At 32.2% G+C, this 16,958-nt stretch overlaps 1 protein-coding gene across 1 annotated transcript in view; it reads left to right on the top strand.

The window, feature by feature from the left end:
• The first annotated feature begins 347 nt into the window (after nt 1-347).
• LOC145291239 (heme oxygenase 1-like) overlaps nt 348-16,958 on the top strand; it is a 55,265-nt gene continuing 38,654 nt past the window's right edge. Inside the window, exon 1 of the mRNA XM_080136846.1 lies at nt 348-593. The gene's annotated coding sequence lies outside the window, so the exon portion shown is untranslated. The remainder of the gene's footprint in view (nt 594-16,958) is intronic.

Consider the following 16,958-nt stretch of genomic DNA (forward strand, 5'->3'; position numbering starts at 1 on the left):
TTCATTCTTTAGAAGCGATGGCAAAATACCCTTTTTCTCTCAATAATTTACGTGACTGAGATAGGATTTAACCAAGAAAAAAAAATGTAAAACTGTATTTATGGTTAAAATCAAGTTCCGCGTGTCTTTGTTTACATGCTTGGTCAGCTGATCGTTCTGCTTTACTGCCCTGGAAAAGTCCCTTCTGATTGATGTTTGCAGGTTAAAAACATTGTTATTCTAACAAAAATAAATAATAATTATTAATCAAAGAAATTGAGAAGCAGGATTATAAAGAATGTAAACAAAGACACGCGAAACTTGATCTAAACTGTATTTATTTTCATTGTATCTATTTATTTTATTTTATATTTTTACAATATCTGAGTCAAGCACGGCATCAGCAGCATTTCGTATAAACTCCGTGTGAATTGAAAGTTTCTTTTTTTAACTTCGTCAATAACAAGAAACCGACAACAGTGACTATTCATACCGGTTTGTCAGGAGGATTTGTAGATTATCAGAAACGAATCCGGTTAATCTAAATCCGTGTTTACATCTGTCTCTTTCCACCATAGAATGATTTCAATTGTCTACCAAACCTCAAAATAAAGGTACGTCCAACATTTCGACATATATTTTCATTATATACTTTCGATATCGAATTCCGTTTTTTTTTTGTTTTTTTTTTTAACCTTGGCGCTATTAGAAAACAAAGAAAAAGAATTGTTTTAAGTTTAATATTGTTTTATTTAATTTAAATCTGAAACCAGTGAGATTGGCCGTGGCCCGTGCTACACGGAGTTTTTTTTTTTTTTTTTTTTTTTTTAATTAAATTGATTTGAGTAATTTCCAGTTGTTTTCGAAAATTTATATAAAAAATATTGGTGCTCCCGCTCCCCTTCATTGCTTATGCACTTACGTTACCGTGCTATTTTTTTCTAGTTTAAATTGTATTTTCAAGTTTTACGGTATCTTTTTTTTTTTTAATTGTTAGGTGAAAGTACAGAATACTTGCAACCCCCCCTCATCATGTTAAGAACGGTTTTCTAAATAATAACGTTATTATTTTAGCACGGGACATAAGTGCATAATAAGCACCAAAAATATTTTCTAAAATAAAAAAAAAATTATTTAAATAACGAACAATAAGCAAAAATTGAAAATAATCTAAAATATGCTTTCTGAAATAAGTAATCTGGATTATGTCCCCTGTTTCTGCAATCTTAGTTAAAAAAAAATGATCTGTTGTCTTTCTGTGTATGAGGAGCAGAGAGCACCTATTTTTAAAAATAGAATTTTCAAGTTAAATTTCACTTTTGTTTATTTATTATTAGGTGGACGTACAGAACAGTTACGAAACTCTATGCCCCCTCCCAATGTTAAGAATGGTTTTCTAAATAATAACGTTATTTCAGTACGATCCGTATATAAGTACATTAAATTTAAAGCCGCAAAGGTGGTCGGTACGTGGTTCGTTGCGCACCCCTGTCGCCTTTTTTCTGTCCGAAAATGTCACTTTCCTTACGCAATGGATATTTGTTTTTTCTTTCAAATAAATAAATAACATAAACAATTGATATAACCATATTATTTATTATTATTATTTTTTTTTAATTATTTTATAGTGTTTCTTAATATTTATTAAGATTTGAAACGGAAATTCGGAAAGGAACAATAAAAAAAAGAAAAGAAAAGAAAATTGAACTGAATATGTTGACCGCAAAATATAAAAACAAATGTTTCGATTGTATTATAGTCACCATTGAAATATACCCCTTCTTTCAATCAAATTAGTAAAACTATTCTTATATATGCTTTTAAAAAATTTATATTAAAGAATCTTTTTTTTTATTATAAAAAACTTACGATTGGTATATACAAACCGAGTACGTTTTAAAATAAATAAATGATTAATCGATTAACCTATATCTATATATCTATAAAAGTGAACGTGTCTGTGTGTCGTCTGTGTACATTTTCCTTTGCAATAACTCTGTTAATTTTCAGTCTACAGACTCTAAATTTGATATACAGAGTACTGAGATTTGGGAAAACATTTGTAATCCATTTTCGGCCAGAACGATTTGACCTTTGAGAACTCTACCAAACTCCTCCGACAATTTTGGGTCTAAACACTTGAAATTTTAGATATAGGTTCCTTGGACATGGATCTAACTTAATAACTTGATTTGAGCCCAAAACAATAAATGTTAAGGGGGTCATAATAGGGGTCAAATTTAAAAAAAATGACCGTTTTTTTTTTTTTTTTTTTTTTTGCTCAGCATACACCTCAAAACACCCGGGCAACGCCGGCCACCCATGCTAGTATATATATATATATATATATATATATATATATATATATATATATATATATATATATATATATATATATATATATATATTACTAGCATTTTAACCCGGCGTTGTCCGGGTGTTTGGAGGTGTATATTGAGCATAAATTAAAAAAAAAAAAAAAGTTGTAAATTTTTTAAACTTTGACCCTATTATGGCCCCTTAACATTTATTGTTTGGGGCTCAAATCAATTTATTAAGTTAGATCCATGTCAAATGAACCTATATCTAAAATATCAAGTGTTTAGACCAAAAATTGGCAGAGGAGTTTGGTAGAGTTCTCATAGGTCAAATCGTTTAACTTTAACTCCTTAACAGCCAAGTTTCTGGCCGAAAACGGATTACAAAGATTTTCCCAAATCTCAGTACCCTGTATATCAAATTTCGAGTCTGTAGACTAAAAATTGATATTTATTGCATAGGGAAATATAAACAGACACACAGATACACACACAGGCACTTTCACTTTTATAGGTATACTAGCATTTTAGCCAGGCGTTGCCTGGGTGTTTGGAGGTGTGTGTTGAGCAAAAAAAAAAAAAAAAGTGGTAGTAGGAAGGCAGGCTCGAACCCGTACCTCAAAGGAGGAAAGGAACGGGGGGGGGAAACTGACGTCTTTGCTGTTATGACCACCGCCAAACCGAAAGTGACTTATGATTAAATTAAGGCTAGACAATCGAAAGGAGAGGATGACTTTCAAAAATGTCGGCGAAAAAGCGACCCACCCCCTTTAAAAAAGTGCCCAGTTGAAGGTAAAGATATTAATGTTTTTAGCCAATTTTTCGATATCTGTCGTTTGAAAGGTTGAACTTTAAAACGATACTGATCTTGGTAATGTCCGTCGCCTCTGTCGAAAGTTTTAGGCAGACATGCAAACATGCATACATACATACATTTATATATTGGTAACTCAAATTTTCGACCCAAACTGATTAAAAAGCTTGCCCTATCTCTAAATACCCTTTATGTAAAATTTCAAATGTTTAGACCAGAAATTGTCTGAGTAATTTGGTAGAGACCGCAGAGGTCAATTTTTTTTTTTTTTAACTTTGCCCCCTATTATGACCCCTTAACATTTATTGTTTTGGGCTCAAATCAAGTTATTAAGTTAGATCCATGTCCAAGGAACCTATATCTAAATTTCAAGTGTTTAAGACCTAAAATTGTCGGAGGAGTTTGGTAGAGTTCTCAAAGGTCAAATTGTTAAAGTTTGACCTCTTAATCGCCAAATTTTTGGCCGAAAACGGATTACAAAGGTTTTCCCAAATCTCAGTATCCTGTATATGAAATTTCGCATCTGTAGACTGAAAATTGAAAGAGTTATTGCGTTGGAAAATGTACACACACAGACACGTTCACTATATATATATATATATATATATATATATATATATATATATATATATATATATATATATATATATATATATATAGTGCGTGTGTGTCTTGGAAGTTTTTTTTAATCTTTAAAAAATATATATACAAAAATAAAAATATTTTTTTTAAGTCTTTCGTGGGAAAATTAGTGCTTAATAGTAACACTTATGTTGGCGTGCTAAACATATTATTTAAATAAATTTATTGTTTTCTTATGGCTGTTGTAAATTCTATTTTTTAATTATAATTATTTTTCTACCGAAAATATTTTTCGTAATTTTTGGAATTTATACTAATTTCGACATGACACGTAAGCACGCAATGACGTTTTTCTATGGTCGCCATAAGCAAAGCAAGCAACGCCTGAGCGCACGTGCTTTAACAATCTAAATGTTCAATTTGGCTTTTTTGTTTGCGAAAATTTACCTGCAATTTTGGCTGAAAGATTTGGCTTCAAATATTTTTTATGGTCTGGCAACCCTGAGGGCGATACGCTATTTGTTATAGAAACGCCGTATTTTCAAGTTTCACAAGATCTTTTTTTTTTTTTTTTTTTTATTTAGTTGTTAGGTGGAAGTACATAATGGTTATAAAACACCCTCCGCATGTTAAGAATGGCTTTCAAAATAATAACGTTATTATTTTAGCATGGTTACATAAGTGTATAAGTACCAATTATTGGTAATGTCGCTAAATAGGGTTTGCGGATGATATAAGAAAAAAAAGGCATTAAAAATGTTTGTTATCTTAAACATTATTACGTTAGAAGTCAGTTCGTGTAAAAAAATTAATTTATTTTACCCATCGAAACTCGAGAAATGCACGATTAAAGTGTAAACATTCAATGATTAATAAAAAAAAAATCAATATGGTTATCTAGTTGCCATTTTGAAGACCAATAAGCAGCATCATGAGCAGACAAACCGACCAATAAGGCGCCTGCTTATTTCTGCAGAATTTCTCACAGAATACATTTTCAGTATTTACTTCAACAGTGCTACTGCTCAACACATGAGCTGAGCTAGATAATAGGATATGAAAATATGATATTTTAGCCTGACGATTCCTTAAGAAAAGAAAATGCAGAAGATTCTGTGTAGCTTAATCCGCTTATATTTTATATATTTTCATAACTTTAAATTAAATATATAGGCAAATTTGTAGTTTAGCAGCGTAAATCATTTGGCTGACATAAAATCATAAAAATCTATTTTTATATTAACACATTATTAGACCCAAAGGCTGAAAAAAAAAAAAGGTTAATTTTATTATATTTTTATCTTTTTTTATTAGATTAAATATACGACATTCGATGCCACAGAATGTAGGCGCCATATTGTTTTAAAAATTTGGCCTGAATAAAAATGAAACTTCTTTCTGGTTTTATTTCAGCCTTTGGGTCTAATAATGTGTTTTATATAAACAAGTGTTTCATGGTTGCCAAATAATTTACATCGCTAAACTACAAATTTGCCTATATATATATATATATATATATATATATATATATATATATATATATATATATATATATATATATATATACTAGCTGGATGCCCGGCGTTACCCGGTCGTACAATACACTTACACATGATATTTCAATTTATGCAGATTGCGTATGTATTATTATAGAATCCATCCACTATTGATATATTACAAGGAATGATTTGCCCTGTGGACTAATTAACAACAAAAAAAAAAAAATTTTTTTTAAATAATTATAATGTGAATATCGTTCATCGAATTTTCTCTGTGTTTGTTTACAATATTACGCCAGCTGATATTTGGGCTTGACGATGAATGCCCTGGAAAAGTCACTTCTGATTAATGTTTAGTTTTAAAATATGCAAACGAAGTAATGATTTGCAGCGATTTTAAATGGTACCTCTTCTTTTATTGTAAATTAAACTCGTTAATAAGAAAAAATACAATAAAATGGTGAGGTACACAGGGTTTGAACACAGGATCATTTAATCCGTAGTCGAATACTATACAACTGAGCTATCTCTCCAGATGCTCATAACTCTAAGAAATCATTACTAAAATTTTATTATCTCCCTAGCCGGTGTTACGTATAAAAATTACCCTGGAAAAATTATTCTTTATCTAAAAACTATTTTTAGGATCGGATTTTTTGATTTTCGATACTTATCGGATGAATTTCTGGATATAACATATCTAAGAACACTGCCAGCCATATAAATTACCTTTGTGTGATATTTGCAAAAGATAGGCTCAGCTGTTTCAGAAGCTATGAGGAACGAAGAAACACACACACAGAGTGATTTTTATATAATAGTATATATATATATATATATATATATATATATATATATATATATATGTACTATTATATAAAAATCACTCTGTGTGTGTGTTTCTTCGTTCAACAAAAACAGTCATATCCTTTTTCTACAAATACTCCTGCCACAGAACTTCTGATAAATATAATGTTTTCACTTTGACTTTCAATGTCTCACTGACTTTAGCAAATAGGGTGCATACCTTTATAACTATTTGCTAATATTTTCACTCCTCTGATGAGATGGTAGACATCGAAACCCTATAGGTTAAGGAGATAAACTTTCTAAAACATTCTTTGTCTTGCTTAGAATAATAAAAATTCTTTGATATGAAACTCAACCACTTCATTTCATTTCAATGAGAGTTTTTTGAAATTCATTGAATTACAATTTAATATATATATATATATATATATGTATATATATATATATATATATATGTTTTGAAGCACAAAATCATTCACTTAATTATTATATTAATTAGATTCGCTGATTAGTATAATAATCTAATTAGTGAATCTAATTGATGCGATAATGAAGTGAATAATTTTGTGCTTCGAAACAGATACTGTCAAGAATTGTAGGTGTCAACTGAATTAGAAGAATAAATGGAATTTGGAATATAGACTTTTGTCATTTATTCATTATATGTTCTGTAATTACACTTTTGTCATTTATTCATTATATGCTCTGTAATTACACTGCGCTTCTTAAATAAGGATTGGCATATATAAAAAGGAAATATAAGTGAATAAAGAATATTTCCACAGATGGTACTTCTGCATTACACAGACAGCGCCATTTTCTTTGGTGCATTTCATTAAACTGTCGCCAGTTTGACTAAGAAAAAATTGGAGTTATTACTCTTTAACAATGGCGCCATCCGTATAATGTAGAAGTGCCATATATATATATATAGCTGGTAGTAATCGTGACACCCTGCACTGAAGAATCCCGAAAGGATGAAACACTAGTGTCTGTAGGTATTTAATTATTATAGTAAAAAAATAATTATGACAGCCCCTTTAAGAAATTCGTTTCTTATCGTTGAGCACTTTCCGTTGAATTAAAAGTCGGTCAATTTAGCTCTTATGCGTAGATCATCGTATAACGATTTGATCACTGTCTGTCTGACGTAATGAACATTTAAATTAAAAAATGTTTAAAATTCAACGCTATTTCACACGGTTATTAGTAGCCGAATGGATACGGTCTCCGCTAATCGAGCCAGAGATGTCTCGTGTCGCGGGGTTCGAATCGTTCGACTGGTAGTAATCGTGACACCCTGCACTGAAGAATCCCGAAAGGATGAAACACTAGTGTCTGTAGGTATTTAATTATTATAGTAAAAAAATAATTATATATATATATATATATATATATATATATATATATATATATATATATATATAGGACTATCCATTTATCTAGTGTTTCCTTTTCAGATTAAATATGTTTTTAACTCATTTCAAAGTGTTTTTAACATATTTTATTAACTGTTTGCTCATATATATATATATATATATATATATATATATAAAATAAAAATATAACACGGAAAATTACATAATTGTCGATGCAATAATTTATTTCAACCTTATGGTATTTTCAAGCATCTAAACTAGACAATTACATTTTTGATACTGAAAGAAAGTTGTCGAGATGCTTTAAAAAGTGGTAGTCAGTAGGTGAAAGGTTAGAGAGTATAGAGGATGAGGCAAAGTTTCGTAGGCCAATTTGTTTAACTTTTGCAGGGTCAGTTTAGCAACGTGTGGTCGGGCGTTGTCGTGAAGGAGAATTGGGGCTTTTCTGTTGACTAATGCTGGGTGTTGAAGTTTTTGATGCATTTCATTCATTTGTTGACAGTACTTTTACACCATAATGGTTTCGCCTACATTCAAGAAACTGTATTCGATGAGACCAGTTGCAGTTCACCAAACAGTCAACATGACCTTCTTTTAGCTACTCTGGCTTTGGGAATTGTCATGGAGCTTCATTGGCGTCTAACCACTGAGCTGAGCGTCGACAATTATCGTAAATAACCCATTTTTCACAAATCACAGCCTAGTTGAGAAACTTGTTGCATAAAAGAAAGGAATATGACACTTTATAATGGCATTTCTTTTGGTTGTTGTTCAGTTTGTGAGGCCTCCATTTATCAATTTTTTTGGTTTTTCCAATCTCTCCCAAGTGGTTGGAAATCATCGTATATGTTACGTCTAAATCAGAAGCAATGTCAGAAAAAATACAGTAACAACATATTTTTAAAAAAATAAAAAATATTACTACATATGTGGACAAAATATAATATTTTGCCCAATATAACCTCTGACCTTTAGGTGCATTGTTTTGACCTTGTCGAATCTGTACAGAATTTCAAGCAAAACCCTTTATTTAATCCATAGAGGTAGCTTGTTCTCATTTCATCAGCCATGTATGGGTGAAAGTCTTAAATAATTTGAAATTGCAATCAGAAGACTACCACTTAACACTTTTATCCATTATGCTATGGGCCATATTAAGAATACAATTACAAATTACTTAAGACTTTTAGCCAGTTGTGGATGACAGAACAAGAATAAGCTAGCCTCTTATATAAAGAGTTCTGTTTAAACTTCCATACACCTTCCATATTTCATAATAATATTCTTAGTATTGCCCATACTGAAACTTGAACCTTTCAACCTCCAAAACATTGTCACTTAAAACTGATTGTTTCTTAGCACTTTTATCCATTGCAAAGATGTGTGGCACAACATTTGACATTCTGTAAGAGATCCAAAGTTCTTTGCACTAAAAACATGTAAATCGCTTCAGTTTCTTTCTGAAAATAATTATTCTGGCAAGGAATATTATTACAATGGAGACAGTTTTAAATAATAACTAAAAAGATAGAAATAATAGGGAAATAGTTCCTATTTTAACCTAAAGGTGAAAATTTTAGTTATACCCTTTGTTTTGAATGTTGTGTATTTTCATCTCTTTGTGACTTATACATTCTTTTTTTATTTTTTTAATAAAAAATTAAAACTAAAATGGCATTAATAAATCCCGTTTGAATTTAAGTAGTAAAAACAGAATTGACACGTGCCCGCAATAAAAGTTAATTCCGCTCCTTTTTTTGACCTCATTAATGAGGTCAAATAGAAGTAGCGGAGTTAACTTTTACTGCGGGGCAGCTTTTGGGTTTGTTTACCCAACTTTAGCTGGTTGTTTCCCCAAGATGTTGGGGAGGGGGAAACCAGCTCCCCATTGTCCAGATTGAATAGCAATTGTCTGATATAAGGAGTTTGGCCCCATATTGATCAAAGCTGATTGCTTCTAGACGTTCACCGATGCGATTGCCGGGAACAGTGCCTTAACTTTGAATTAGTTTCGCTTTTTATATGAAAAGCCGAATCAACACGTGAGAAGCCAAAATAGCAATAATTTCGTAAAAATCGCTGTAAATAAATCTAGATGCGCCCCGCATTCCCAACTCGTAGATATTATTATCTAGGGGGTATATAAACACTTCTAAGCGATAGTAATGACCCTGAGACTGTCGGCGAAAAAAGCGATTTCGAGACATACAAAAATGTGCGTGCCGCATTTGCTTTTTATATATATAGACTAGCGGGGGTACCCGGTATTGCCTGGGTGTTTGTAGGTGTGTGTGTTTTTTTTTTGGGGGGGGGTAAATCAAAAACAAAAAACTCTGGTGTTTGGAGGTGTAAAAGAAAAAAGAAAAGTTTTGGTAGGAAGGTAGGCTTGAACCCGAAGCGTTGACGCAAATGTGGAAAAGAAAGGGAAAAAAACGTGACATCTAACCCGCTAGGCCACGAGGAGATAGGAAGCGAAAACTGTGTTAATTTAAGGCTTATAAAGTTTACAGGTGTGCGAATTTAATGATAATGAGATCAAACATATTTGGCAGTTAAGTTTTGCTGCGAGGTAGTTTTTCTTTCCCCAAGCTGCTTGTTTACCCAAGATAAAAAATGGGGGGGGGGCGGGGCCCATTTGAAAAGCAGTTGTCTGATATGACAGTTTTTGCCGCATTGATCAAAGCTAATTTGCTTTGTGGACATCCCTGCCACGAATGCCAGGGAGCTGATGGTGCGGATTCAGTTTCGCTTTTTTATACTGAAAAGCGAAACAAAGATGCGGCATTCGAAAAAATTTCGAAAATAGTGCGTAAAATTCAGGCAAAATGAAGATAGGCGCGACGTCCATTTGTAACTCGTAGATATTATGATTTAGATAGTAAATAAAAAGTTTTAAGAAGGAATGACCCGACAAAGCGCCCCCCCCAAAAAAAGCGTTTGCCGGACATACACAAAAAGTGCACACACATTTTGCCTTTTATATATATAGATATATATTTTTTTAAAATTTCTTTTTTGATTTTGAGTTGCATTCATTTTTTCCACCCTTTTTCTTGTTAAATATCCATATCTACCCAGCGTTACCAAAAATATTTTTTTTAAACTTTAATTTTGTTTCGCTCATTGCCCCCCCCTACACACACACACACTCAAGTTTCTGTTTCTTTTTTTAATTTCTTGAAAGGACATATTTAAACTTTTGCTAGGAAAATAAAACGAACGGATATATGTAATTAAAAATGAAGGTTTTTTTTTTTCAATAAAATTGATAGGACGTCTTAGGAAATTTTAAATCTAAATTTAAATTCCAGAAATAGTTTGAAGTTTGGATTTTTCTTTTACTAACGAAATGAGACCTGATGAAAATACATATTTAATTCTTACTAATTCACTAGAAACTAATTTTTTTTTACATTCAGAACATACAATTTCTTCGGTCTACCACCAAGATATTTATAATGTTCACAATGTATAATGTATTTATCTTTTCTTGGTAAGGCTATCCTCAGTGATCTTCTATATAAATCTCACCTGTCTGTTTAAATGTATGTATGTATGTCTAAAACTTTCGACAGAGGCAACGGATTTTCACGAGATAGGTATCATTTTGAAGCACAATATCTTGGACGGCAAATATCGAAAAATTGGCCAAAATCATTGATTCCTTCACCCTCAACTGGGCAGTTTTCCATAAGGAGGGGTCGATTTTTTGCGAGCCATTTTTGCAAGTCATCATATTGGTTGGATTGACTTTGCCTAATTTTAACATTCCGAACTTCCGGTCGCATCATGGAGTAGCAGTAAGACGTCAGATTTTCTTTCACTTTCTTTGATACCTTCATGCCACGGGTTCGAGCCTGCCTGCCTACTACCATATTTTTTTTTTTTTTGCTCAACACACACCTCCAAATACTCGGGCGACGCCGGGCTAGTGTAAATAAAAAAATAAAACGGAAACCCTCCAAATTTTATTGCACTCTGCCTGCATTTTCATATTGGAAGGCTGAAACAATTGTATATTTTGAATGGAAAATTAAAAAACAAATTTTTAGTGAATTTATAAGAATTAACTATTTATAGCTCTACTCCTAGACTATCGAGCTATTGGAAAAAAAAATATTTTTCTTTTTAATCTTATTTACCCTGAAGAAAGCAGCTTGCCACTTGGACGTAAGGGGATACGATTCGAAACCATGCCTACAGGAACACTATGTAGAGTTTAGCAGTGAGATGTCTCTTCACAATTACATTTCTGCATGTTAGTACAGTCAGGGAAGCAGGAGACAGGGAGGGAATTCCAAAGTCTAGTATTTTGTATGGTGAAAGGTTGGGATTTTGTTGCCTGTCAGGTTAATTGGGGACATTTACATCGAGGGGTCACAAGTTCTAGGAGTTTGTCAGAGCACACTCCATTAAAGTGCAGGCTGTCTAAAAAGTCACTGAAGGGTTTTGAACTGAAATATATTCTTTATTTTTTATGATATCTTTTTGTAATTTTAACACAATCTGACTAAGACATTGGGAAATTAAAAAAAAAAAATGCAGAATTCAGATAATTTTTATTTATGAAAAATAATATCTTTTAAAATTTGCCTATTTTCAGCTTCGCATAGTTATGCTCTTTCCAAAACATTATTCATAACAGATTGCAACATCTCTGGATTGCGATTTAACTCTTATTTTGTCATTCCTGATGTTTTCCTTTAATTTTTGCAGGGTTTGGAGTTGATTAACATAGACTCTTTCTTTACGATATCTCCACAAGAAAAAGTCGGGTCTAGTCAAGTCTGGGGAACGTGATAGCTATTTGACATTGTCATAGTGAGAGATGATGTTGTTGCCAAGTTGACCCCTGATTTTGGTAAAACAATTTCACAACTTGTGTACGTTGTTCAATGCTATACTTATCCATAATTAATTTTCAAAATATTTTCTGCAAAATATCTGAAATAGAGAAAAAAATAATCATTAATGGTAAAATGACAAAGACTCTCAACCTTTCTGTGATTTTTTGGACACCTGTACTCATAAAACAAGCGCAAGAATGCAACATTATGGCAATGGGATGAAAGTGTGGGCTTGGCTGATAGTGCAGGACCTATTAAAATTAATTTCTAGTTTTCAGGACCCTGTAGATGCATCAGCCCACATGTGGCACTCCTTGCATGGGCGAATGGTAGCTTTATAAAGACACAGGATACTCCCAGGTGTGAGTATTTTCTAACAATGTATTTGTTCCAGTTCATGTTTCCTGTAAACATTAAGCTGAGGAGTTTGAAAGATGAGTTCTCAGATAGTATTATTATTCATTGCAATTGTTGGTTGAGAAGGTTTCTTGTAATTGTTAAAGGAAAGAAGCTTAAACTTAGCAGCATTAAATGTTACCATCCATTTATGAGCTCAGTCCACTACAGACTGGAGGTTTTTTCCTAAGGTTTAAGGCATTTGCCTTGTATATGTGTACATTCGTATTTCACTCATGTCTATTATGGAGCATGGTATCATCAGCAAATATAACTATCTTGGCCACAATTTCATCAAGGGTATATTTATAAATATCAATAATAATAAAGGTCCAAGTAGTGTTGGGACGATAAATTGGAATTGAGAATTGAAAAAAAAATCGGAACTTTTGTGGTACCAAAATTGGTGCTAGGTTGTTCCATTATAACAGTCGCATAGCTCACTCACATTTTTGAAACTGCTTATAAACTAACTTTAAATATATTGACTTCTATGTTCGGTCCTTTGTTCCAGTCACTGCCACACCTTGATTAACAATACAATTTTTGATCACCTTTGTGTTCCTTGGTGAACAATTTCCTCCTCATTGTCTTTCTACTAATCTCACTTTCTATACATTTGTTTTGCTGATCAACTATTTCCTCCTTTTCTTTTTCTTTTTTTTGGGGGTAGGGGAGAGGGGTGGATGTCCTTAGCATCGCAACTTGACATGTTTCGTGATGTGAACGTTTTTACTTTGATTGTTTGGTCATTACATTGTCTGACAGTCAATTTGGCCTTTTGGCCAAGATCAAAGTGTAGTATCTGTTCTTCAGATGCGGCACTTCCATTTCTCGTTCCCTTTCAGTGGAGGAGAAATCCTTCACGACTGAGGCAATTTTTATTTTTGTACCTTTTCTCCATGTTAAAAAACGACCCTGGTGTCTAACTCTGTCCCGTGGGGAGGCATTGTAAATAGGTACATTGTCTGACAGTCTATTATCATGCCAAATGTGAGTTAACCAATGTCTGTTTCCCTAGCAGAACTACCTGGCATTACTCTGAACAAAAGTATTACATATTTCTATTAAAAGATTCTATCTCTCTATCTTTCTCTCTTCCCTCCCTCCTTTGGTTTCCTTCTTTTTCTCTCTCTCTCTGGACATTCTCACAGACAGCTTATTTTTATAGATTTTTTGGAGAATGAGTAGGTATAAGGAAATAAACCCCTTTTATAAAAATATCAGAGTTACTTCCCTTTAGTTAATATATAATCTAGCTGGAAAATTGCCCCCCCCCTCCCGGACGAAATCTGCATCAGTTTGAAGTCCAAGAATCAAGATATTTTTGTAAATCTTGGATATTATTCAGCCGGGCAACACCGATCAAGAAAATAACAACTTTGAAGTTATTTGTTTTGTTGATTTTTGAGTTTTAGCCAGACATGCAAGCATACACGCAGAAAACTGCCCTTTATAGACTAGCAGGACAAACCCCATTTCTGGAGGTCTTTTAAAAAAAAAATTTAAAAAATGTTAAATAGTGTTTGTAACATTTTCACTACAAGTGTGCACTTTCTTTTGGCACCACTGTGTGTGTGTATTTTTGTAAACTACACCATAAAATATTTAGCTATTTATCAGGTATTTCTAGCTTTATTGGTCCCCCGACAAAGGAGGGATTGGACCTAGTAATTCACTCTCATTCGTCCGTTTGTTTGTGTACACTTCTCTCAATAGCCATGCCTTGGATTTTTTTTTAATTTTGCGCAAACATTAGTCATGGTGAAAGTAAATTTTTGCTAGAACGGATGTTCCAAGATAACTCTGGTTGCTCCCCCCCCCCCGGAGGGGGGCATTACAGAAGTAAAATTGCCCCCAAATCATTCATCTGTTCATTTGTTCACACTTTTCTGAATAACCATGTCTTGGATTTTTTTGAAATTTTGCACAGACATTAGTCATGGTAAAAGTAACTTTTTCACTCATGGAGGGGAACTATATATGCTCGGCTTGTTATATAAAAGATATTGATGAATCTTTTTAATTTTTAATCCAAAGCAAGAAATAAATACATTGTTTTAAAGATTTTAAATATGTTTGTTTGATAGTTGCAATTGTTTGATGGTTGAAATTAGAATTGTCTAAATATAAATGAGTTGTAATGTCAAGGTTCTGATCCAAACATTGTTTTTGTAAACATATGAAACAAGTTTAAAAACAATTTTTTGTTGTGTACAGATCTAACCAGAAACATTTTGAGAATTTGTGAAAAATAAACATTTTTTTAATATATGAGAGATTGAAAAATCCAAGAGCAATGCATAAAACCAGCAAAGTGAAAGGTAAACAAATGAAAATGAAGTCGTATTGAGACGACAGTAAACAAGCATTTATTTATTTATTTTTTTACCAAAAATATTTCACAATCATCAGTAAGCTAGCTTACTGATATGATGTCCTTAGATGGTAAAGGTCCTTTATTAATTTCAGAAAAAGTTCTCCCTTTATCAAAAAGAGAACTAAAAGTGATATTCAAAATGGCGGAAAAATCAGGCACGCATAAACAGCAGCATTGCAGTAAGAATTAAGTATATATATATATATATATATATATATATATATATATATATATATATATATATATATATATATACTAGCTGTACCCTGCCACGTGTTGCTGTGGCTTAATTTTGTGTAATGGAAAATTCTAATAAAAAGAGAAAATGCATGTTTCTTATATTCTTAGTACAGCAATCCACTCTAAAAAGTTAAAAAAAAAAAAAAAAAAAAGGCGAAATGGTACTCTTGCAGAATTGGATCCGGATCCTTGGGAGTTACCATCAATCATGGCTTGGGTTCAACCAACATTCAGTGGATTAAGCCGAAAGTTGCTAAAACGTTGAAACACTAAATAGTTTTCTTTTTTATTGTATTAAAAAATATGAGTTTTTAATTAATATTTGGGTAAGGGGGGGGGGTTACTATACACGGGTTTGAAAAAGTTGTCCAAAAACGAATAAATGAAAGCAAAGGTAAGGTAAATTACGTTTCTATCTAACTGGATAATTTTTTTGTGTTTTTATTTAATGTAAAATGTTCAATCGGCTCAAAAAATTCAGTGTTTATCTATGTATTTGAAAAAGACGAATGGTCGCGGACTCTGTTGAATACGTTAAGTTTGGGAAAATCAGTTAAAAACTATACAAAACAGTGTCAGACACCTACTGATTATATGTTATTGTGACATAGGCTGACATATTTGGGTTTCTGATAGTATTTTGTATAGTTTTTTAGTTTTAAATCATTTTCTCAAACTTAACATCATCAACAGTATCCGTCACCGTTTGTATTTTTCAAATACACTGATAAACACTGTTTTTCGAGCCGACTAAACGTTATAGTAAATAAAACGGGTTTGTATTATTAAACACAAAAACGAAAAAGGTGGCTACAATGTTGAACGCGCCATTCACATTGTTTTTTTGTTTTTTTTTCAAGTTAAATTCAACTTTCACAATATCTTTTTATTTTTTTCTAACTTCACAATATCTTTTTTTTAATAATAAATTGTTAGTTAAATAAGCACAGAATAGTTACAAAACACCATCCCCTCTCTATGGTAAGAATGGCTGAAAAAAATATTAGGTACTCATGTAGAGAGTGATCTGTGCTGAAATAATAACGTTATTATTTAAAAAGCCATTCTTAACATGGGGAGGGGAGGGTGTTTTGTATCTATTCTGTACTTTAACCTTACAATTGAATAAAAAAACATATCATAAAACTTTAATTAAACTTGGAAATACGATTGAAAAAATAGCGCGGATCAATAAGTTCATTAGCACCAGAAATTGTTAGGTGAAATACAGAAAAGTTTCTACCAAGAAAACCATTATGTTTTTTTGTTATTCTTACCAAGGGGAGGGGATGGTGTTTTGTCACTATTCTGTGCTTTCAACTAACAATTTATTAAAAAAACAAAAGGTAAATTTTCACATTAGGTCCACCTCCACAATTTTTAACATGGGTAGGTTGGGGGTGTTTATTCTGAAAGCCGTTCTTAACATGGAGAGAATGGTGGTATTTATTCCAAAAGCCGTTTTTAAAAGACGAAAGACAGGTAAAAGGTTAAAACATGTGGTTAGGCATGTTCACATTGTTGCCGGACCTTATTTGGCAATAAGGTCACGTTAGTCGATTAATGGGTGCTAATGCACTTACTGATCCGCGCTATTTTTTTTTAAATCGTATTTCCAAGTTTAATTAAAGGTTTGTTTTTTTGGTATTTTTTTTAGATTAGGTCCACCTCCACAATTTTCTTTAAAATGACGACTTTTAAAGGTTTCCAACTA

The sequence above is a fragment of the Euprymna scolopes genome, chromosome 12, assembly GCF_053919585.1.
Source record: "Euprymna scolopes isolate OS-2025 chromosome 12, ASM5391958v1, whole genome shotgun sequence".
Lineage (NCBI taxonomy): Eukaryota > Metazoa > Mollusca > Cephalopoda > Sepiida > Sepiolidae > Euprymna > Euprymna scolopes.